Source organism: Myotis nattereri (assembly GCF_964212035.1).
Source record: "Myotis nattereri genome assembly, chromosome: Y".
NCBI lineage: Eukaryota > Metazoa > Chordata > Mammalia > Chiroptera > Vespertilionidae > Myotis > Myotis nattereri.
In genome coordinates this window covers 42,826,523-42,849,431 of record NC_138094.1, presented here as the reverse complement: position 1 = coordinate 42,849,431, position 22,909 = coordinate 42,826,523, and the positions used below count along the sequence as shown (strand labels likewise).

Here is a 22,909-nt window from a genome sequence, read left to right as displayed (position 1 = left end):
CATATTATGGTTTCATTATTGTAGATTTGGGGGGTGGGTCTGGGTGAAGGTGAGAAAAGGGGGAGAAATGGGGGACCTCTGTGATAGTGTCAACACTAAATCTGTATATAATTATTGTTACACATTGAAAGAGGTTTTATGACCCTGGCCAGTGTGGCCCAGTGGTTGAGCCACGACCGATGAACCGTGAGGTGGGGGGCCGGCAGGAGGCAGCCATGGAGGTTTCTCTCTCACCTGTTTCTCTCTCTCTCTCTCTGTCTCTCTCTGTCTCTCTCTCTCTCTGTAAAATAAATTATTCATAGAAAGGGGTTTATGTGAACAGCCCCTGGCTGTGTAACTGCTCTGCCTCTTGCTCCTCCCCGGTAACTCCCGAGAGGCCGCCCGACCTACACCAGGTCAGGGTCAGGCAGCTGCGCGCCCTCCGCCCGCACCTCGTGGCCTCGGGGTCCACTCGTCATCCGAGTCCTCGGAGTCCTCCACCCGGGGCCTGGCCGTCCTCCCGCGGCGACACATGAACGCGGGTCGAGGGGCCCTGAGACCTGGAAGGAGAGAAAGAAAGAGTCTGTCCTGCAGGCGAAGAGCTGAGGGACAAACAGCAGAGCCAGCGCTTGGCGGGGGCAGAGCCCGGGGCCCTGGATGTAGCACCCCCGCCCCGCCCACCCCGAGGCCCCGTCCCCCCTCGCTCACCCATGCTGAGCAGCGCCTCGTAGTTGCTCTTCACGTTGCGGTGCCGCGCTCGCTCCCAGGCGCCCATCTGCGCCCACTCCTCCCGGGAGAAGTAGATGGACACGTCCCTGCAGGCGGCCCTGGACTGGGGGAGAGACCGTCCGTCCGTCCATCCGTCCTCCCCGGCCCGAGGGGCGGCGCCCCGCATCCACCCCATCCCCACCCCCGTCCCCACCTCCACCCCCTCGGACCCCCTTACCTTAGGCCTATGCCCCGCTCTCCCCGCCTCCTCCACGGGGCGCTCCTGCAGGTCCCTGTCCGGGTCCATGGTGCCGCCAGTGGAGTCCCCTCCCGAGGACGCGGTGCCTGTGGGAGGAGGAGGCGCTGAGGGGACCCGCTCCCACCTTGCAGGGCGAACCCCCCCCCCACCTCCCCAACCCCCAGACAGACCTGGGCCGCGGCCATTATGACCCACTAGGGGGCGCCTCCTTCCCGCCGCGGTTGGGGGGTCCCAGGGGGTACTGAGGGGCCCGGTCAGGGGGGTCTGAGGGGCGCGTTCCAGGGACTGAGAGGCGCAGTCAGGGGGAACTGAGGGGCGCGTTCTGGGGGGTCTGAGGGGCACGGTGGGGGGTCTGAGGGGAGCGGTCTGGGAGGTCTGAGGGGCGCGGTCAGGTGGGACTGAGGGGAGGGGTCTGGAGGGTCTGAGGGGAGCGGTCAGGGGGGTCTGATTGGCGTGCTCAGAGGGATCTGAGGGGCGCGGTCAGAGGGGTCTGAGGGGCGCGGTGGGGGCGTTGAGGGCCCTTGGGGGTGGAGGTGGTTCGCCTTTACAATGGGGGGGGGGGCTGTGCCGAGAGGAACCGGGTTCGGGAATGGCACCCACGATTCAGGAGCAATGCACGCGGGAGGAGGCGCCTCAAGGGGCAGAGACGTCTCCGGCTTAGGAGATGGGCCCGCTGGACAGAATCCAGGTCTTTCTGGCCAGGAAAGTTGGGTGCTCGGGTCAGAGGATTTGGGACTCCTGTGAAGAGATTTGGGGTCTCAGGGACAGCCTCCAGGGTTTCTGTCTCGGAGTTGGGGATTTGGTCTTCCTGGGTGCCTTGGGTAGGGAGCCCAGGCTCGGGGTGTGCTGGGTCTGACCTTTGGGGGATTGAGCGTTCCTCTGGGCGCTGAGACCGGGGGTCCTCCGGGTTAGCGCACTTGGGGTCCCTGGAGGCTGACAGAGTGGGAGCCTCTCGGGAGGACACCCCGGGTCTTCGGCTGGGAGTTTGAAGGCCAGCGGCAAAGGGGTTCCCACGCAAGGCTCCCATTTTCCTGTCTGTCTCCAGGCCGCACTGCGAACCTGGCCGAGGTCCCCTCAAACCCGCGCTCCTGGCCCCGTGCTCCCGCCCTCAGGCGGTGTGCGGCCGGCTGAGGGGGAGCTTCCTGCCTCCAGAGCGTCAGCGCCAGCCGCCAATGAGTGCTGTGGTCACGGGGCCCGGCCTGCCAATGGGCGGTCAGAAACGCGAAAAGGGCGGGCCATGGAGGTGGAGCCTTCCTGCCAGTCAAGGAGAGAATCCTGTGGAAAGAGCCCGCCCTGCGCTCCCAACCCCCCATGGTGATTGGCTGCCCTGGGTCCTTCGAGTGTCCGTCAAGAAGCCTTCAGCCACTGGGAGGTGTCCAGGGCTTGGATTCCCGCTGCGTATGGGCGGGACCCCGGGAGCCGGGAGCCCCCAGCCAGGGCAGGTGTTGGGCTGAGGCGGCCTTCCTGCCGCCTGACCGAGTCTCTCTTCCACCCGACGGTATTTAGGTCCCGGACTGTCTTCCAGGCGCATTTGTTCGCTTCCTTAGCGAGAGGACCAGATGGTAGGTGGGGAGTTGAGTTCTGGGAAACAGGGATTCCCACTAGACCAGCGGTTCTGAACCTGTGGGTCGCGACCCCTTTGGGGGTCAAACGACCCTCTCACAGGGGTCGCTTAAGACCATTGGAAAACACAATATAATTATATATTGTTTTTGTGATGAATCACTAAGCTTTAATTATGTTCAGTGTGTAACAATGAAAATACATCCTGCATATCTGATATTTACATGACGATTCATAACAGTGGTAACATTACAGTGATGAAGTAGCAACGAAAAAATTTCATGGTTGGGGGTCAGCACATCATGAAGAACTGTATTCAAGGGTGGCGGCATTAGGAAGGTTGAGAACCACTGCCTTAAAGGAGGCTGTCGAGTGGAAGAGCAAGATGGTGGCGGTATAGGCAGACGTGTCCCAGGTCGTGTCCTGGAGCAAATGAAGTGAGCAGCTGAAACTAGTAACATCCACCCCAAATTGGCAAAATCGCTCAGCTGGTGAGACGGTTTGCAGCCGGGAAGACCAGAACTCCCCTGGAAAGGTAAAAGCCCAGGGATTTGGGCAGGAAAGTTTGCCAGACCTCTGAACCCAGAGAGTCGGAGGGAGACCGCGTGGCAGACAGCCGCGTCCCTTGGGACAGGCACAGCCCCTGACAGGGGAAAGGAGAACCGCCAGGGGAACTGAGAGCTGGGTTCTGTGATCACAGAGGACTGAGCCTAAAGGGGGCAGCCTGAAGAGCTGACCAGACCATGCAGTCCCGGTAAGAGAAGAAGCCTACAGAAACCAAGCCTTTCCCGTTTCCGCGGCCAGCGTTTGTTTGTTTGGTTTTACTGAATCCTGTTCATGGGACATTTCGGATACAGACACTCACCTGTGCTGAAGAGAGGGAGAGTGTGCGGAGGAGTGGAATCTGGGGAGAGACTGAGGAGAGAAGGGGGGCCGGGAGAGGTGGCAGCGAATTGAGTTCTGAGACACCCCCGAGCCCAGGTCTGGGGCAGACATTCTCTCTTTAGAGTGAGACTCCTCCCCCTAGCCCCCAGGCAAGGAGCACAGCCACACCCAGATTCCACCCTGTAGGAGATCAAGGATTAAAATAACCTGATCAGTACCTGGGAGTTAACAGGGTCTGGCCTATAGAGGGATTTTCAATCCCAGCAACAACACAGCCCAGGTAACTAACTATTACGCAGCCAGCTCTGGGCAGTGAACCTCCACTGGACAGAGAGGCCCTATAGCCTCAGAGGCCAACCCCAGAACACTCCGACCCAGAGGCTGACCCACAAACTGACTCTTTGCTAAACACAAAATAAGGCAGTCTGGGAAACAAATGCGGCTTGCTTTAAAATAAGGACTGTGGTTGACAACACAGAGGAACAGTTTATCGCAGGGAAACTCAACACTCTCCTGAATACCTGGCAGGTCTAAGGCGAGCCACACTGAAGAATAGAAGAACCGAAGGACTTTCACTACTGCAATTTTTTTTTCTTTTTTCACCTTTTAACTACGGAACCAAATTTTTTTCTTTGTTTTTTTTTCTCCTTTTTTTCCTTTTTTTTTTCTTTCTTCTTTTTTCCATCACCTGATTTTACCCTTTTATTTACTACCTTCTTACTTTTAACCAGTATTATTACTGCTACCATTTTACCATTTTTTTTTAAGTGCCATTTTATTTTCTCTTTATTTTATTTTGGGATTAGTGTTCTCCATTCTATTTTCATCGTTATATTATTGGTTGTTTCTAGTTTGCATTCATCTCCAGGGAGCTCTTGCTGGAATTTGTTGGGATTAATGGCTGTTCTGTAGGAGTATTCTCCTCGTATAAAATAAGTCTCCTCCCCTCTTCCACTTCATTCTCTCTTTTCGCTCTTTCTTTTTCTTTTCTTTTCTTTTCTCGCTTTTATTTTCCCCCCTCCTTTTTCCCAATTTCATTTTTGCACTCCTTTTTGTGGTCCCTACTTTTCTTTTTCCTCTTTTATCTTTTTCTCTTCCTTCTTCCTTATCCCCTAATTCTCTTAATTCAGGTGGTCACCTTTATTTGGGGTTATTAATATCGTGAATATATTTGTGTATAGTGCCTGGTACGTGGTGCCTTGTTGTGTTGTATTTTGTGCCTTTAAATCAACGCAGCAGATCCAAGCAACAGCAACCTCCTGAGCAACAACACCCTCTGCTGAGGAACAGCAGCTGTACGTGAAACCTCGCCCCACCAGCCCGAAGAGCCACCACAGCTGTGAACAGCACCCACCAGAGGAGCTGCTGCCAACTGAAGAGCAGCTGCTACCGCAACTGCCCGAAGAGCAACCACAGACCAAGGAGTCACTGCCACCAAGGGAGCAACCACTGAACGACTCAATGTCTAGATATGTCAGTGAGATCAAACATGCGTAGACAAAGAAACCCCCAAAGGAAAGAGTAGGAGGACTCTCCAGAAAAGCAGCTAAGTAATACAGAGGCAGGCAACATGACAGAAAAAGAATTCAGAATAAGGGTCCTAGAGTGCACAAACCGGATGGAGGAAAAAATCGACAACCTCTGCAAGAAGCTAGAAGTAACAGATGAAAAAATCAACAACTTAAGTAAGACCCAAGAAGAAATGAAGAGTGATATAGCTGAAATGAAAAACTCCATTGAAAGTATCAACAGTAGACTAGGAGAAGCGGAGGACCGAATTAGTGAATTAGAAGAAAAGGAAGCAAAACACACCCAAACTGAACTGCAATTGGAGAAAAAAAATGAAAAGTCAGGAGGAGAGCCTAAGGGTGCTTTGGGACAACATGAAACGAAACAACATACGAATAATAGGGGTACCAGAACAACAGAAGGATGAACAAGGATTAGAAAACCTATTGGAAGAAATAATATCAGAAAACTTCCCTGAGGTGGGGAAGAAAAAAGTCACACAAGCCCAGAGAGTCCCAAGCAAGGTGAACCCGAAAAGACCCACACCAAGACACATCATAATTACCATGGCAAATGTTCAGGACAAAGAGAGAATCTTACAGGCTGCAAGAGAGAGACGGAAAGTTACATACAAGGGATCTCCCATTAGATTATCAAATGATTTCTCAACAGAAACACATCAGGCCAGAAAAGAATGGACGGAAATTTACAAAGTGATGCAAAGCAAAGGACTGAATCCAAGAATACTCTATCCAGCAAGGCTATCATTCAAAATTGAAGGGGAAATAAGAAGCTTCACAGACAAAAAAAGGCTAAGGGAGTTTATCACCACCAAGCCAGCAATGCAAGAAATGCTAAAGGGACTGGTGTAAAAAAAAGAAATAAAAATCCCAGAAAGAAAACAGCCACACACACAAAAAAAGAAATGGCTACAAACAAATACCTTTCAATAATAACTTTAAATGTAAACGGGCTAAATGCTCCAACCAAAAGATATCGAGTGGCTGAATGGATAAAAAATCATGACCCATACATTTGCTGTCTACAAGAGACCCACCTCATTAGAAAGGACTCACACAGACTGAAAGTGAAGGGATGGAAAAATATCTTTCAGGCAAATGGAAAGGAAAAGAAAGCTGGGGTAGCAATACTTATATCGGACAAAATAGACCTCAAAGTGAAGGCCATAACAAGAGATACGGAAGGCCACTTCATAATACTAAAAGGATCAATACAACAAGAAGATATAACCCTGATAAACATATATGCACCCAATGCAGGAGCACCCAAATACATAAAAAATCTTCTGGAAGATATCAAAGGAGAGATCGACAACAATACAATCATAGTAGGGGACTTTAATACACCACTGTCATCACTGGATAAGTCCTCTAGACAAACAATCAGCAAAGATACAGCAATACTAAATGACTCACTAGATCAGATGGACTTAATAGACATCTTCAGAACACTTCACCCCAGTGCCACGGAATATACATTCTACTCAAGTGCTCATGACACATATTCAAAAATAGACCATATATTGGGTCACAAGCAAAGTATCCCCAAATTCAAGAAGATTGAAATCATAAAAAGCGTCTTCGCAGACCACGATGGCATAATATTAGAAATAAACTGCAATAAAAACAACCCAAAATACTCAAACACCTGGAAGCTGAATAGCATGCTATTAAATATTGATTGGGTTACCAATGAAATCAAAGAAGAAATTCAAAACATCCTGGAAACTAATGACAATGAAAACACAACAATCCAAAACCTATGGGACACAATGAAAGCAGTCCTGAGAGGGAAGTTTATAGCTCTACAGGCCTATCTCAAAAAACAAGAAAAAATGGTAGTAAATCAGCTAACTCTACAACTCAAAGAATTAGAAAGAGAGCAACAAGAAAACCCCAGAGTGAGCAGGAGGAAGGAGATAATAAAGATTAGAGCAGAAATAAATAACATAGAGACCAAAAAAATAATACAGAAAATCAATGAAACCAAGAGCTGGTTCTTCGAAAGGATAAACAAGATTGACAAACCTCTAGCCAGACTCACCAAGAAGCAAAGAGAGAGGACCCAAATAAACAAAATCAGAAATGAAAGAGGTGAAATAACAACAGACCCCACAGAAATACAAATGATTGTTAAAAAATACTATGGACAGCTCTACTCCAGCAAACTAGACAACCTGGAGGAAATGGACAAATTCCTAGAAAAATACAACATTCCAAAACTCAATCAGGAAGAATCTAAAAATCTCAACAGGCCAATAACTATGGAAGAAATTGAAGCAGTCATCAAAAAGCTTCCAGCAAACAAAAGCCCAGGACCAGACGGCTTCACAGGGGAGTTCTACCAAACATTCAAGGAAGAACTAAAACCTATCCTCCTCAGACTACTACAAAAAATTCAAGAGGAAGGAACACTTCCAAGCTCATTCTATGAAGCCAGCATCACCCTAATACCAAAACCAGGTAAAGACAACACAATGAAAGAGAATTACAGGCCAATATCCCTCATGAACATAGATGCCAAAATCCTCAACAAAATCTTAGCAAATCGGATCCAGCAGTACATCAGAAAGATCATACACCATGACCAAGTAGGATTTATCCCAGGGATGCAAGGATGGTACAATATCCGCAAATCAATAAACGTGATACATCACATAAACAAATTGAAAGAAAAAAACCACATGGTCATATCAATTGATGCAGAAAAAGCATTTGACAAAATTCAACACCCATTTTTGATAAAAACTCTCAGCAAGGTGGGAGTAGGAGGATCATACCTCAACATAATAAAAGCCATATATGACAGGCCCACAGCCAACATCATTCTCAATGGACAAAAACTTACACCATTTCCCCTAAGAACAGGAACAAGACAGGGATGCCCCCTCTCACCACTCCTGTTCAACATAGTACTGGAAGTGTTAGCCATTGCAATTCGGCATGAAGAAGAAATAAAAGGCATCCAAATTGGAAAAGAGGAAGTAAAACTGTCCTTATTTGCAGATGACATGATATTATACATACAAAACCCTAGAGACTCCATCAAAAAGCTACTAGACTTAATACATGAATTTGGCAATGTAGCAGGATACAAAATTAACCCCAAGAAATCTGAGGCATTTCTATACACCAATAGTGAACTTTCAGAAAGAGAGATTATAAAAACAATCCCGTTTACCATCGCACCAAAAAAACTAAGCTACCTAGGAATAATCTTAACTAAAGAGGTAAAAGACCTCTACTCAGAAAACTACAGGACGTTGAAAAAAGATATAGAGGAAGACATAAACAGATGGAAGAACATACCGTGTTCATGGATTGGTAGAATCAACATCATTAAAATGTCCATACTACCCAAAGCAATCTATAAATTCAATGCACTTCCCATTAAAATACCAACGGCATACTTCAGAGATCTAGAACGAACTCTCCAAAAATTCATCTGGAATAAAAAAAGACCCCGAATAGCTGCAGCAATCCTGAAAAAGAACAAAGTAGGTGGGATGTCAATACCAGATATCAAGTTGTATTACAAAGCCACTGTTCTCAAAACTGCCTGGTACTGGCACAAGAATAGGGATATAGATCAATGGAATAGAATAGAGAACCCAGAAATCGGCCCGAACCAATATGCTCAATTAATATTTGACAAAGGAGGCAAGAACATACAATGGAGCCAAGATAGTCTCTTCAATAAATGGTGTTGGGAAAATTGGACAGATATATGCAAGAAAATGAAACTAGACCACCAACTTACACCATACACAAAAATAAACTCAAAATGGATAAAGGACTTAAATGTACGACAGGAAACCATAAAAATTCTAGAAGAATCCAAAGGCAACAAAATCTCAGACATATGCCGAAGCAATTTCTTCACTGATACAGCTCCTAGGGCACTTGAAACTAAAGAGAAAATGAACAAATGGGACTACATCAAAATAAAAAGCTTCTGCACAGCAAAAGAAACCATCAACAAAACAACGAGAAAACCCACTGTGTGGGAAAACATATTTGCCAATGTCATATCTGATAAGGGCCTAATCTCCAAAATCTATAGGGAACTCATACAACTTAACAAAAGGAAGATAAACAATCCAATCAAAAAATGGGCAAAGGACCTAAATAGACACCTTTCAAAAGAGGACATTCAGAAAGCCAAGAGACATATGAAAACATGCTCAAAGTCACTAATCATCCGAGAGATGCAAATCAAAACAACAATGAGGTACCATCTCACACCTGTCAGACTGGCTATCATCAACAAATCAGCAAACGACAAGTGCTGGAGAGGATGTGGAGAAAAAGGAACACTTGTGCACTGCTGGTGGGAATGCAGACTGGTGCAGCCACTATGGAAGACAGTATGGAGTTTCCTTAAAAAACTGAAAATGGAACTCCCATTTGACCCTGTGATCCCACTTCTAGGAATATATCCCAAGAAACCAGAAACACCAATCAGAAAAGATATATGCACCCCTATGTTCATAGCAGCACAATTCACCATAGCTAAGATCTGGAAACAGCCTAAGTGCCCATCAGTAGATGAATGGATTAGAAAACTGTGGTACATCTACACGATGGAATACTATGCTGCTCTAAAAAGGAAGGAACTCTTACCATTTGCAACGTCATGGATGGAACTGGAGAGCATTATGCTAAGTGAAATAAGCCAGTCAATGAAGGAAAAATACCACATGATCTCACTCATTCATGGATAATAGAGACCATTATAAAATTTTGAACAATAATAGATTCAGAGGCAGAGCTGCCTCAAACAGATTGTCAAACTGCAGTGGGAAGGCCGGGGAGGGTTGGGGGGCAGGAGGTAGGGGGGTAAGAGATCAACTAAAGGACTTGTATGCATGCATATAAGCATAACCAATGGACATAAGACACTGGGGGATAGGGGAGGCTGGGGGACTGTCTAGGGCGGGGGGATAAAATGGACACATATGTAATACCCTTTGTAATACTTTAAGCAATAAAAAAATTAAAAAAAAACAAAAAAAAAAAAAAAAAAAGAATTCAGAATAAGGGTCCTAGAGTGCACAAACCGGATGGAGGAAAAAATCGACAACCTCTGCAAGAAGCTAGAAGAAACAGGTGAAAAAATCAACAACTTAAGTAAGACCCAAGAAGAAATGAAGAGTGATATAGCTGAAATGAAAAACTCCATTGAAAGTATCAACAGTAGACTAGGAGAAGCGGAGGACCGAATTAGTGAATTAGAAGAAAAGGAAGCAAAACACACCCAAACTGAACTGCAATTGGAGAAAAAAATGAAAAGTCAGGAGGAGAGCCTAAGGGTGCTTTGGGACAACATGAAACGAAACAACATACGAATAATAGGGGTACCAGAACATCAGAAGGATGAACAAGGATTAGAAAACCTATTAGAAGAAATAATATCAGAAAACTTCCCTGAGGTGGGGAAGAAAAAAGTCACGCAAGCCCAGAGAGTCCCAAACAAGGTGAACCAAAAAAAAAACCCACACCAAGACACATCATAATTACCATGGCAAATGTTCAGGACAAAGAGAGAATCCTACAGGCTGCAAAAGAGAGACGGAAAGTTACATACAAGGGATCTCCCATTAGATTGTCAAATGATTTCTCAACAGAAACACATCAGGCCAGAAAAGAATGGACAGAAATTTACAAAGTGATGCAAAGCAAAGGACTGAATCCAAGAATACTCTATCCAGCAAGGCTATCATTCAAACTTGAAGGGGAAATAAGAAGCTTCACAGACAAAAAAAGGCTAAGGGAGTTTATTACCACCCAGCCAGCAAAGCAAGGAATGCTAAAGGGACTGGTATAAAAATAAGAAATAAAAAGCTCAGAAAGAAAACAGCCACACAAAAACAGAAATGGCTACAAACAAGTACCTTTCAATAATAACTTTAAACGTAAACGGACTAAATGCTCCAAACAAAAGATATCAAGTGGCTGAATGGATAAAAAAAACATGACCCATACATCTGCTGTCTACAAGAAACCCACCTCCTTAGAAGGGACTCACACAGCCTGAAAGTGAAAGGATGGAAAAATATCTTTCAGGCAAATGGAAAGGAAAAGAAAGCTGGGGTAGCAATACTTATATCGGACAAAATAGACCTCAAAGTGAAGGCCATAACAAGAGATAAGGAAGGCCACTTCCTAATACTAAAGGGATCAATACAACAAGAAGATATAACTCTGGTAAACATATATGCACCCAATGCAGGAGCACCCAAATTCATAAAAAAAAAACTCCTGGAAGATATCAAAGGAGAGATCCACAACAATACAATCATAGTAGGGGACTTTAATACACCACTGACAACACTGGATAAGCCCTCTAGACAAACAATCAGCAAAGATACAGCAATCCTAAATGACTCACTAGATCCGATGGACTTAATAGACATCTTCAGAACACTTCACCCCAAAGCCAGGGAATATACATTCTACTCAAATGCTCATAAGACATATTCAAAAATAGACCATATATTGGGTCACAAGCAAAGTATCCCCAAATTCAAGAAGATTGAAATCATAAAAAGCGTCTTCGCAGACCACGATGGCATAATATTAGAAATAAACTACAATAAAAACAACCCAAAGTACTCAAACACCTGGAAGCTGAATAGCATGCTATTACATATTGATTGGGTTACCAATGAAATCAAAGAAGAAATTCGAAACATCCTGGAAACTAATGATAATGAAAACACAACAATCCAAAACCTATGGGACACAATGAAAGCAGTCCTGAGAGGGAAGTTTATAGCTCTACAGGCCTATCACAAAAAACAAGAAAAAATGGTAGTAAATCAGCTAACTCTACAACTCAAAGAATTAGAAAGAGAGCAACAAGAAAACCCCAGAGTGAGCAGAAGGAAGGAGATAATAAAGATTAGAGCAGAAATAAATGACATAGAGACCAAAAAAACAATACAGAAAATCAATGAAAACAAGAGCTGGTTCTTTGAAAGGATAAACAAGATTGACAAACCTCTAGCCAGACTCACCAAGAAGCAAAGAGAGAGGACCCAAATAAACAAAACCAGAAACGATAGAGGCGAAATAACAACAGACCCCACAGAAATACTAATGATTGTTAAAAAATACTATGGACAGCTCTACTGCAACAAACTAGACAGCCTGGAGGAAATGGACAAATTCCTAGAAAAATACAACATTCCAAAACTCAATCAGGAAGAATCTAAAAATCTCAACAGGCCAATAACTATGGAAGAAATTGAAGCAGTCATCAAAAGGCTTCCAGCAAACAAAAGCCCAGCACCAGACGGCTTCACAGGGGAGTTTTACCAAACATTCAAGGAAGAACTAAAACCTATCCTCCTCAGACTACTACAAAAAATTCAAGAGGAAGGAACACTTCCAAGCTCATTCTATGAAGCCAGCATCACCCTAACACCAAAACCAGGTAAAGACAACACAATGAAAGAGAATTACAGGCCAATATCCCTCATGAACCTTGATGCCAAAATCCTCAACAAAATCTTAGCAAATCGGATCCAGCAGTACATCAGAAAGATCATACACCATGACCAAGTAGGATTTATCCCAGGGATGCAAGGATGGTACAATATCCGCAAATCAATAAACGTGATACATCACATAAACAAATTGAAAGAAAAAAAACACATGGTCATATCAATTGATGCAGAAAAAGCATTTGACAAAATTCAACACCCATTTTTGATAAAAGCTCTCAGCAAGGTGGGAGTAGTAGTATCATACCTCAACATAATAAAAGCCATATATGACAGGCCCACAGCCAACATCATACTCAATGGACAAAAACTAACACCATTTCCCCTAAGAACAGGAACAAGGCAGGGATGTCCCCTCTCACCACTCCTGTTCAACATAGTACTGGAAGTGTTAGCCATTGCAATTCGGCAAGAAGAAGAAATAAAAGGCATCCAAATTGGAAAAGAGGAAGTAAAACTGTCCTTATTTGCAGACGACATGATATTATACATACAAAACCCTAGAGACTCCATCAAAAAGCTACTAGACTTAATACATGAATTTGGCAATGTAGCAGGATACAAAATTAACCCCAAGAAATCTGAGGCATTTCTATACACCAATAGTGAACTTTCAGAAAGAGAGATTATAAAAACAATCCCGTTTACCATCGCACCAAAAAAATTAAGCTACCTAGGAATAAACTTAACTAAAGTGGTAAAAGACCTCTACTCAGAAAACTACAGGACGTTGAAAAAAGATATAGAGGAAGACATTAACAGATGGAAGAACATACCGTGTTCATGGATTGGTAGAATCAACATCGTTAAAATGTCCATACTACCCAAAGCAATCTATAAATTCAACGCACTTCCCATTAAAATACCAACGGCATACTTCAGAGATCTAGAACGAACTCTCCAAAAATTCATCTGGAATAAAAAAAGAACCCGAATAGCTACAGCAATCCTGAAAAAGACCAAAGTAGGTGGGATCCCAATACCAGATATCAAGTTGTATTACAAAGCCACTGTTCTCACAACTGTGTGGTACTGGCACAAGAATAGGCATATAGATCAATGGAATAGAATAGAGAGCCCAGAAATCGGCCCGAAACAATATGCTCAATTAATATTTGACAAAGGAGGCAAGAACATACAATGGAGCCAAGATAGTCTCTTCAATAAATGGTGTTGGGAAAATTGGACAGATATATGCAAGAAAATGAAACTAGACCACCAACTTACACCATTCACAAAAAATAAACTCAAAATGGATAAAGGACTTGAATGTACGACAGGAAACCATAAAAATTCTAGAAGAATCCAAAGGCAACAAAATCTCAGACATATGCCGAAGCAATTTCGTCACTGATACTGCTCCTAGGGCACTTGAAACTAAAGAGAAAATGAACAAATGGGACTACATCAAAATAAAAAGCTTCTGCACAGCAAAAGAAACCATCAACAAAACAACGAGAAAACCCACTGTGTGGGAAAACATATTTGCCAATGTCATATCTGATAAGGGCCTAATCTCCAAAATCTATAGGGAACTCATACAACTTAACAAAAGGAAGATAAACAATCCAATCAAAAAATGGGCAAAGGACCTAAATAGACACCTTTCAAAAGAGGACATTCAGAAAGCCAAGAGACATATGAAAACATGCTCAAAGTCACTAATCATCCGAGAGATGCAAATCAAAACAGCAATGAGGTACCACCTCACACCTGTCAGATTGGCTATGATCAACAAATTAACAAACGACAAGTGCTGGAGAGGATGTGGAGAAAAAGGAACACTTGTGCACTGCTGGTGGGAATGCAGACTGGTGCAGCCACTATGGAAGACAGTATGGAGTTTCCTCAAAAAACTGAAAATGGAACTCCCATTTGACCCTGTGATCCCACTTCTAGGAATATATCCCAAGAAACCAGAAACACGAATCAGAAAGGATATATGCACCCCTATGTTCATAGCAGCACAATTCACCATAGCTAAGATCTGGAAACAGCCTAGGTGTCCATCAGTAGATGAATGGATTAGAAAACTGTGGTACATCTACACCAAGGAATACTATGCTGCTCTAAAAAGGAAGGAACTCTTACCATTTGCAACGTCATGGATGGAACTGGAGAGCATTATGCTAAGTGAAATAAGCCAGTCGATGAAGGAAAAATACCACATGATCTCACTCATTCATGGATAATAGAGACCATTATAAAATTTTGAACAATAATAGATACAGAGGCAGAGCTGCCTCAAACAGATTGTCAAACTGCAGTGGGAAGGCCGGGGAAGGTTGGGGGGCAGGAGGTAGGGGGGTAAGAGATCAACCAAAGGACTTGTATGCATGCATATAAGCATAACCAGTGGACATAAGACATTGGGGGATAGGGGAGGCTAGGGGACTGTCTAGGGCGGGGGGATAAAATGGACACATATGTAATATCCTTTGTAATACTTTAAGCAATAAATTAAAAAATAAATAAATAAATAAATAAAATAAATAAAGGAAGCTGTCAGCCAATTCCTTTGCAAAAACGAACCTCTGCTCCCCTCATGTGGCCTTTTAAAGAATAACACCTTGTGCTTCTGTCCGTGGTCCTGAAATGTTAGCTAATGTCCTGTGAATTGGATGAAAAATTCTACCCAAAAAACCACAAACAAACAAACAAAAAACAAAACCTACAGAAAACCCTACAAAATCACCGAGGCTTTCCAGGGTGCAATTATTCCTTCCCTGGATGGACTGAGGTCACGGGTCTGGCTTTTGCACCCCTTCCTGTCCCAGCCCTGCCAAGGGAGGCCTTGGCTGCTTCACTGACATGGGGAAGCTGTGCGTTCACTAATTCAGTCCGTAACCTAGAGGCTGCCATGATTGGAGCAGTCAGTCCTGGGGAGGCCGCCGTTAACAAGGCAGCCAGTACCGCACCGGTCTCCTTTCCTGAGGCAGCCAGTCAGCCGCGGCCATTGTGATTGCGTAAGCCAGTGCCTTGGATGACACCATTATGGAGGCAGCCAGTCTGTGCAGTGAGGTGCAGGGGTATCCGGAGAAGGTGTTATTCCCACTAGACTCAGCGGCCTCTGTAGGGCATTCCTGAGGCAGTCCTTTCCCTGTAGGCGGCCATTATTGATGCTGTCAGTACCAGGGAGGCTGTTGTTGATGGCACCTACAGATGCAGGTTATCATGGGAACATGGTAGAACCACGAGAAAAAAATTCAACTTAAACATTTGTGTTGAAACCCAGTGTGTTTTTAAAAAATATATTTTTATTGATTTCAGAGATGAAGGGAGAGGGAGAGAGATGGAAACATCAATGATGGGAGAGAATCATGGATCCGCTACCTCCTGTATCCCCCCCATCCCCACTGGGTATTGAGACCACAACCCCGGCATGTGCCCTGCCCTGGATCCGAACCAGGGACCCTTCAATTTGCAGGCTGACATTCTCCCCACTGAGGCACACTGGCCAGGGCCACAGATGGTTTTTTAGAAAGATACATTTCTACTATTTCAGAGAGAAAGATCAGTGATCAGTGATCATCCTAGATTGGCTGCCTTCTGCCAGAAGAAAGAGTGACATGTGTTCTCTCAGCTAAGTGTAAGGAATATCCCTGGCCAGTGTTGTTCGCTGGTTAGAACTTCGGATGCCCAGGGAAGGGTCTCTGGTGGGATTCCTGGTCTAGAGCACATACCTGGGACGCAGGTTTTATGGCCAGCCCCGGTCTGGGCTCCAGTGGCAGCCAAAGATCTATGTGTCTCTTGCATATACATGTTTGCTTTTTGTTTCTTCTCTTTCCCCTCCTTCCATTCCTCCCTCCCTCCCTCCCTCTCTCCCTCCCTCCCTCCCTCCCTCCCTCCCTCCCTCCCTAACCCCATCCTTCTCTCTGTGTAAAAAGCATATCCTTTGGTAAGAATTAACAAAAACGTACACAAGAAAAAAGTACAAAATGGAAAAGATTTGGAGGCTGTGAAAAAGCAGCATACCCCTAAAGTGCCCTAAAGCATACCCCTAAAGCAGCATACCCCTAAAGCATACCCATAGTGCCCTAAAGAAAGGCACTATGATGAGCAGAGCATTCAGCTATGCTGATGTTTTTCCTTGCGATGTGTCTATAAGATGAAAATTAACTATCCGAGTGTCCCTCAGCTGGCACGGTCATGACAGAACACGAGGAGGCCACTCTAGCGCGGTCCTTGCAGGGTCTCCCAAGCCACCACCTTAGGGGCGAGGATCTCGGTGGGTGAGGCGGGGAGGAGCAGGGGAAAGCGAGGCGTGAAGGAGGTGGGGAATGGACAGAGGAGGGTCTTGCACGTGCTCCCCTCTCCTGCCTTGTGTCGCTTCTGCGAGAGACACCCACAATGGGAAGATGCGAGCAGACTCAGCTGGTGTCGGTGACCAAGGGACACACAGACCAAGGGACAGACAGATAATCGAGGCCGCAGTGGCCTGTAGAGGTTGACATCCGGGAAGGGAGATTACCTCCACAGGAAGAATAGCTCCCTCAGAGGAAGTATCGTTTTCCCCAATGAAGGAGCAATTCATTCACAACATAAGTGGTCCACATACAGGAAAGTGCAGTTCCCCTACAGGAAGAACGTTTCCTCACAGGAAGTTTGTTTCCCCCACAGGAAGAGGCGTTCTCCCACAGGAAGTTTCCATTCCCTCAGAGGTAGTTGTGATTCCCTCACAGGAATATAGGTCAATAAACAGGAAAGTGCATTTCCCCCACAGGAATCTGAGACACCCTCACAGGAAGAGTCATCCACACACAGGAAAGTGCATTTCCACAAAAGGAAGAAGGGATCCTAAAACAAAAGAGACACTACCCCACAGGAAAATGTGTTCCTACACGGGAAGTGACAATTCCCCTACAGGAAGGAGTGTTTGCGTCTGGTAGTTTTATTTCCAAAAGGAAGTTGATTTTTCATATATGTAAGATAGGTCAGCACACAGGAACGAGTACGTCCCACAAAGAATGACCTGTCTACACATGGAGGTACATTTCCTAGAGAGGAAGAATGGTTTCCCAGAGGAAGTTTGTATCCCCACATGAATGTGTGATTCATTCGCAGCATAATAGGTCCGCATACAGGAGAGTGCATTTCCCCCAAAAGAATAAGGTTTCTTCAAAGGAAAATAGTTTGCCCTATAGGTATAGGCGTTCTCCAACAGGAAGTTTTGATTCCCGCACAGGAAGTTGCATTTCCCCCACAGAAAGAGAGATCGACAACAGGAAAGTTCATTTCCCCCACAGAAAAATGGGACGCTATCACAGGAAAAGAGATCCGCTCAAGGATAAGTGCATTTCCCCCACAGGAAGCAGGGTCCCTAAAACAAAAGGGACACTCCCCCACAAGAATATGGGTTCCTACATTACAAGGGTCATTTCCACCACAGGAAGGAGGGTTCACAGTCGGAAAATTTTGTTTCTACAAGAAGATGGCTTTCCATCAGTGGAAATAGTTCTGCACTCAGGATCCTGCATGTCCTGTAAAGGATGAAGTGTGTACACACCAAAAGTGATATTACCTCCAGAGGAAGAATAGTTCCCCCAGTGGAAGTATTTTTCCCCCACATGAGGAAATATTCTTCACAGCATAATAAGTCCGCATTTTTGGAAAGTGCATTTCCTACATAGCAGGAAGCATGTCTCAAAGGAAGGTAGTTTCCCCGCAGGAAGAGGTGCTCTCAAAACGGAAAGGATTCTCGCACAAAAAGGGGCCATTTCTTCACAGGAAGAGAGATCTGCACAAAGGAAATTGCATTTCCCCTTAAGGAGGAAGGTTTCCTACAATGGAAGGATAACTCCCCAGTAGGAAAATCGGTTCCCATTTCGGATGGGACATTTCCCAACAGGAAGGAGGGTTCAAAATTCAGAAGTTTGGTTTCCACACGGGATGTTGCGTTTCCATTACAGGTCGAAAGCTCTGCACACAGGAAAGTGCATTTCCCCCACAGTACGTTGGCTTCCCAAAGCAGAAGGAAAATTTCAACCAAAGGACAAAAGCTTCCCGACCGTAAGTTTGGTATCCCCACAGGAAGATGGATTCCAACACAGGAAGATCGGTTTGGATAATGAAAAGTGCATTTCACACACGGGAAAAAGGGATTCCTTCCAACAAGTGAATTTCACCCACAGGAATAGTTCTTCTCCCACAGGAAGTTTCATTCCCACCACACCAATATGCACCTCCCTCACATGAAAATAGTTTCACACAAAAGATAATGCAGTTCCCACACTAGAAATAGGATTCTCACAAAGAAGTTGCAATACCCTCAAAGGAAGGTGGGATTCGCTCAAAGGAAGATACATATGAACACAGGAAAGTGCATGACCCACAAAGGGTGAAGTGTTCACACAGAGAAAGGGACATTTCCTCGAGAGGAAGAATTGTTCCCCCAGAGTAAGTATTGTTTCCCCACGTGAATGTGCGGTTCATTCTCAGAATATTAGGTCCGCATACAGAAAAGTGCATTTCCCCACAAGATGAAGGTTTCCTCAAAGGAAGTTTGTTTCCACTATAGGTAGAGATGTTCTCTAAAAGGAAGTTATGATCCCCCCACAGCAAGGTGTGATTCCCTCACAGGAAGATAGGTCCACAAACAGGAAAGTGCATTTCTGTCATAGGAAAATGCGATGACTTCACAGGAAAAGAGGTCCGCACACAGGAACATGCATTTCACCAGCAGAAAGTAGGGTTCCTAAAACAAAAGGGAAACTCTCTCATATAGTATGTGTTCCTACAACAAAGGGATCATTTCCCCCACAGAAAAAAAGGATTTACTCCGGGAAGTTTTGTTTCCAAAAAGGAAGTTGCCTTTCCATCCGTGGAAATAGTTCTGCACACAAAAACGTGCATTTCTCACAATGAAGGAGGTGTCCACACAGGAAGGGGCATTACCTCCAAAGGAAGAATAGCTCCCTCAGACGAAGTATTGTTTTCCCAAATGAAGGAGCAATTCATTCACCGCATAAGTGGTCCGCATACAGGAAAGTGCAGTTCCCCTACAGGAAGAAGGTTTCCTCACAGGAAGCTTGTTTACCCCACAGGAAGAGGCGTTCTCCCACCAAAGTTTTGATTCCCTCACAGGAAGTTGTGATTCCCTCACAGGAAGATAGGTCAAGAAACACGAAAGTGCATTTCCCCCACAGGAAGCTGAGACGCCCTCACAGGAAGGGTCATCCACACTCAGGAAAGTGCATTTCCACAAAAGGAAGAAGGGATTCTAAAACAAAGAGACACTCCCCTATAGGAAAATGTATTCCTACACGGGAAGGGACACTTCCCCCACAGGAAGGAGTGTTTCCTTGTGGTAGTTTTATTTCCAAAAGGAAGTTGATTTTTCATAAATGCAAGATAGGTCTGCACACAGGAACGAGCACGTCCCATAAAGAATGACCTGTCTACACAGGGAGGGATATTTCCTAGAGAGGAATAATAGTTCCCTAGAGGAAGTTTGTTTCCCCACATGAATGTGTGATTCATTCGCAGTATAATAGGTCCGCATACAGGAGACCGCATTTGCCCCCAAAAAATAAGGTTTCTTCGAAGGATGATTGTTTGCCCTATAGGTATAGGCGTTCTCCAACAGGAAGTTTTGATTCCCCTACAGGAAGTTGCGTTTCCCCCACAGGAAGAGAGGTCCACATCAGGAAAATGCATTTCCCCCATAGAAAAAATTGAAGCTTTCACAGGAAATGAGATCCGCACAAAGTTCAGTGCAATTTCCCAACAGGAAGTAGGGTCCCAAAAACAAAAGGGACACTCCCCCATAAGAATATGGGTTCCTACATTACAAGGGACATTTCCACCACAGGAAGGAGGGTTCACCATGGCGAAGTTTTGTTTCCAAAGAAAGTTGGGTTTCGATCAGTGGAAATAGTTCTGCACAAAGGATCCTGCATGTCCCCCAAAGAATGAAGTGTGTACCTACCCGAAGTGATATTACCTCCAGAGGAAGAAGAGTTTCCCCAGTGGAAGTATTTTTTACCCACATAAAAGAACTATTCTTCACAGCATAATAAGTCCGCATTTTCGGAAAGTGCATTTCCTACATAGAAGAAAGCATGTCTCAAAGGAAGATAGTTTTCCCACAGGAAGAGGTGCTCTCCAAACGGTAGCTTTGATTCTCGCACAAATTGGTGCCATTTCTTCACAGAAAGAGATATCTGCACACAGAAAATTGCATTTCCCCTAAAGGAGGAAGGGTTCCTACAAGGGAAGGATAACTCCCCAGTAGGAAAATCAGTTCCCATGCCGGATGGGACATTTCCCAACAGGAAGGAGGGTTCACAATTCGTAAGTTTGGTTTCCACACGGGATGTTGTGTTTCCATTACAGGTCGAAAGCTCTGCACACAGGAATGTGCATTTCCCCCACAGTAAGTTGGCTTTGCAGAGCAGAAGGTAAATTCCACCGAAAGGACAAAAGCTTCCCCAACGTAAGTTTTGTATCCCCTCAGGAAGATGGATTCCGTCACAGGACGTTTGGTTTGGACAATGAAAAGTGCATTTCACACACGGGAAAAAGGGTTTCCTTGCAACAAGTGAATTTCCCCCACAGGAATAGTTCCTTTCCGACAAGTAGTATCATTTCCACCACAGCAATATGCACCTCCCTCACATGAAAATAGTTTCACACAAAAGATAATGCAGTTCCACACTAGAAATAGGATTCTCACAAAGAAGTTGCAATACCCCCAAAGGAAGGTGGGATTCGCTCAAAGGAACATAGATATGCAGATAGGAAAGTGCATGTCCCACAAAGGGTGAAGTGTTCACTCACAGAAAGGGACATTTCCTCCAGAGGAAGAATGGATTCCTCAGAGGAAGTATTGTTTCCCCAAGTGAAGGATCAATTCATTCAGAGCATAATCGGTACGCATACAGGAAATTGCAGTTCCCCTACAGAAAGAAGGTTTCCTCACAGGAAGTTCGTTTCCCCCACAGGAAGAGGCGTTCTCCCACAGGAAGTCTCCATTCCCCCACAGGAAGGTGCGAGTCCCTCACAGGAAGATAGGTCAAGAAACAGGAAAGTGCATTTCCCCCACAGGAAGCTGAAACGCCCTCACAGGAAGAGTCATCCACACATAGGAAAGTGAATTTCCACAAAAGGAAGAAGGGATTCTAAAACAAAGAGACACTCCCCGATAGGAAAATGGGTTCCTACACCGGAAGGGACATTTCCCCCACAGGAAGGAGTGTTCACCATCCTTTAGTTTTGTTTCCACCAGGAAGTTGTGTTTCCATCAATGGAAGAAAGTTCTGCACGCAGGAAAGTGCATGTACCACAAATAATGAAGTGTCCACACAGGAAGGAACATTTCCTCGAGAGGAAGTATTTTTCCCCTAGAGTAAGTATTGTTTCCCTACGTGAATGTGTGATTCGTTCTCAGAATATTAGGTCCACATACTGAAAAGTGCATTTCCCCCACAAGATGAAGGTTTCCTCAAAGGAAGTTTGTTTCCCCTATAGGTAGAGACGTTCTCCAACAGGAATTATGATCCCCACACAGCAAGGTGCGATTCCCTCACAGAAAGACTGGTCCACAAACAGGAATGTGCCCTTCCACCATAGCAAAATGCGATGACTTCATAGGAAATGAGATCCGCACACAGGACAATGCATATCAGCAACAGAATGTAGGGTTCTAAAAGAAAAGCGACACTCTATCATATAATATGTGTGCCTACACCAGAGGGGACATTTCCCCGACAGGAAGGAGGGGTCACCACGGGAAGTTTTGTTTCCACACAGGAAGTTGAGTTTCCATCAGTGGAAATAGTCCTGCACACAAAAACGTGCATGTCTCACAATGAATGAAGTGTCCACACAGGAAGGGCCATTACCTCCAGAGGAAGAATAGCTCCCTCTGAGGAAGTACTGTTTTCCGAAATGAAGGAGCAATTCATTCACAGCATATTTGGTCCGCATACAGGAAAGTGAGATTCCCCTACAAGGAGAAGGTTTCCTCACAGGAAGTTTGTTTCCCACACAGGAAGAGGCGTTCTCCCACAGGAAGTTTCCATTCCCTCACAGGAAGTTGCGATTCCCTCACAGGAAGATAGGTCAAGAAACAGGAAAGTGCATTTTACCCACAAGAACCTGAGACGCCCTCACAGGAAGAGTCATCCGCTCAGAGGAACGTGCATTTCCACAAAAGGAAGAAAGGGTTCTAAAAAAAAAAGGCACTCCCCCATAGAAAAATGTGTTCCTACACGGGAAGGGACACATCCCCCCAGGAAGGAGTGTTTCTGTGTGGTCGTTTTATTTCCAAAAGGAAGTTGATTTTTCATAAATGGAAGATAGGTCTGCACACAGAAACGAGCACGTCCCATGAAGAATGACCTGTCTACACACGAGGGACATTTCCTAGAGGTGAAGAATGTTTCCCTAGAGGAAGTTTGTTTCCCCACATGAATGTGTGATTCATTCGCAGCATAATAGGTCCGCATACAGGAGAGTGCATTTCGCCCAAAAGAATA

At 44.9% G+C, this 22,909-nt stretch overlaps 1 pseudogene across 1 annotated transcript in view; it reads right to left on the bottom strand.

The window, feature by feature from the left end:
- Positions 1-22,909, bottom strand: part of LOC308512505 (histone-lysine N-methyltransferase PRDM7-like) — a 47,003-nt pseudogene that overhangs the window by 10,805 nt on the left and 13,289 nt on the right. The window contains exons 2-5 of the transcript in view: positions 1,142-1,210; positions 926-1,032; positions 688-811; positions 432-539 (exon numbers count right to left, since the gene is read on the bottom strand). The product of the transcript in view is annotated as a histone-lysine N-methyltransferase PRDM7-like (transcript). The remainder of the gene's footprint in view (positions 1-431; positions 540-687; positions 812-925; positions 1,033-1,141; positions 1,211-22,909) is intronic.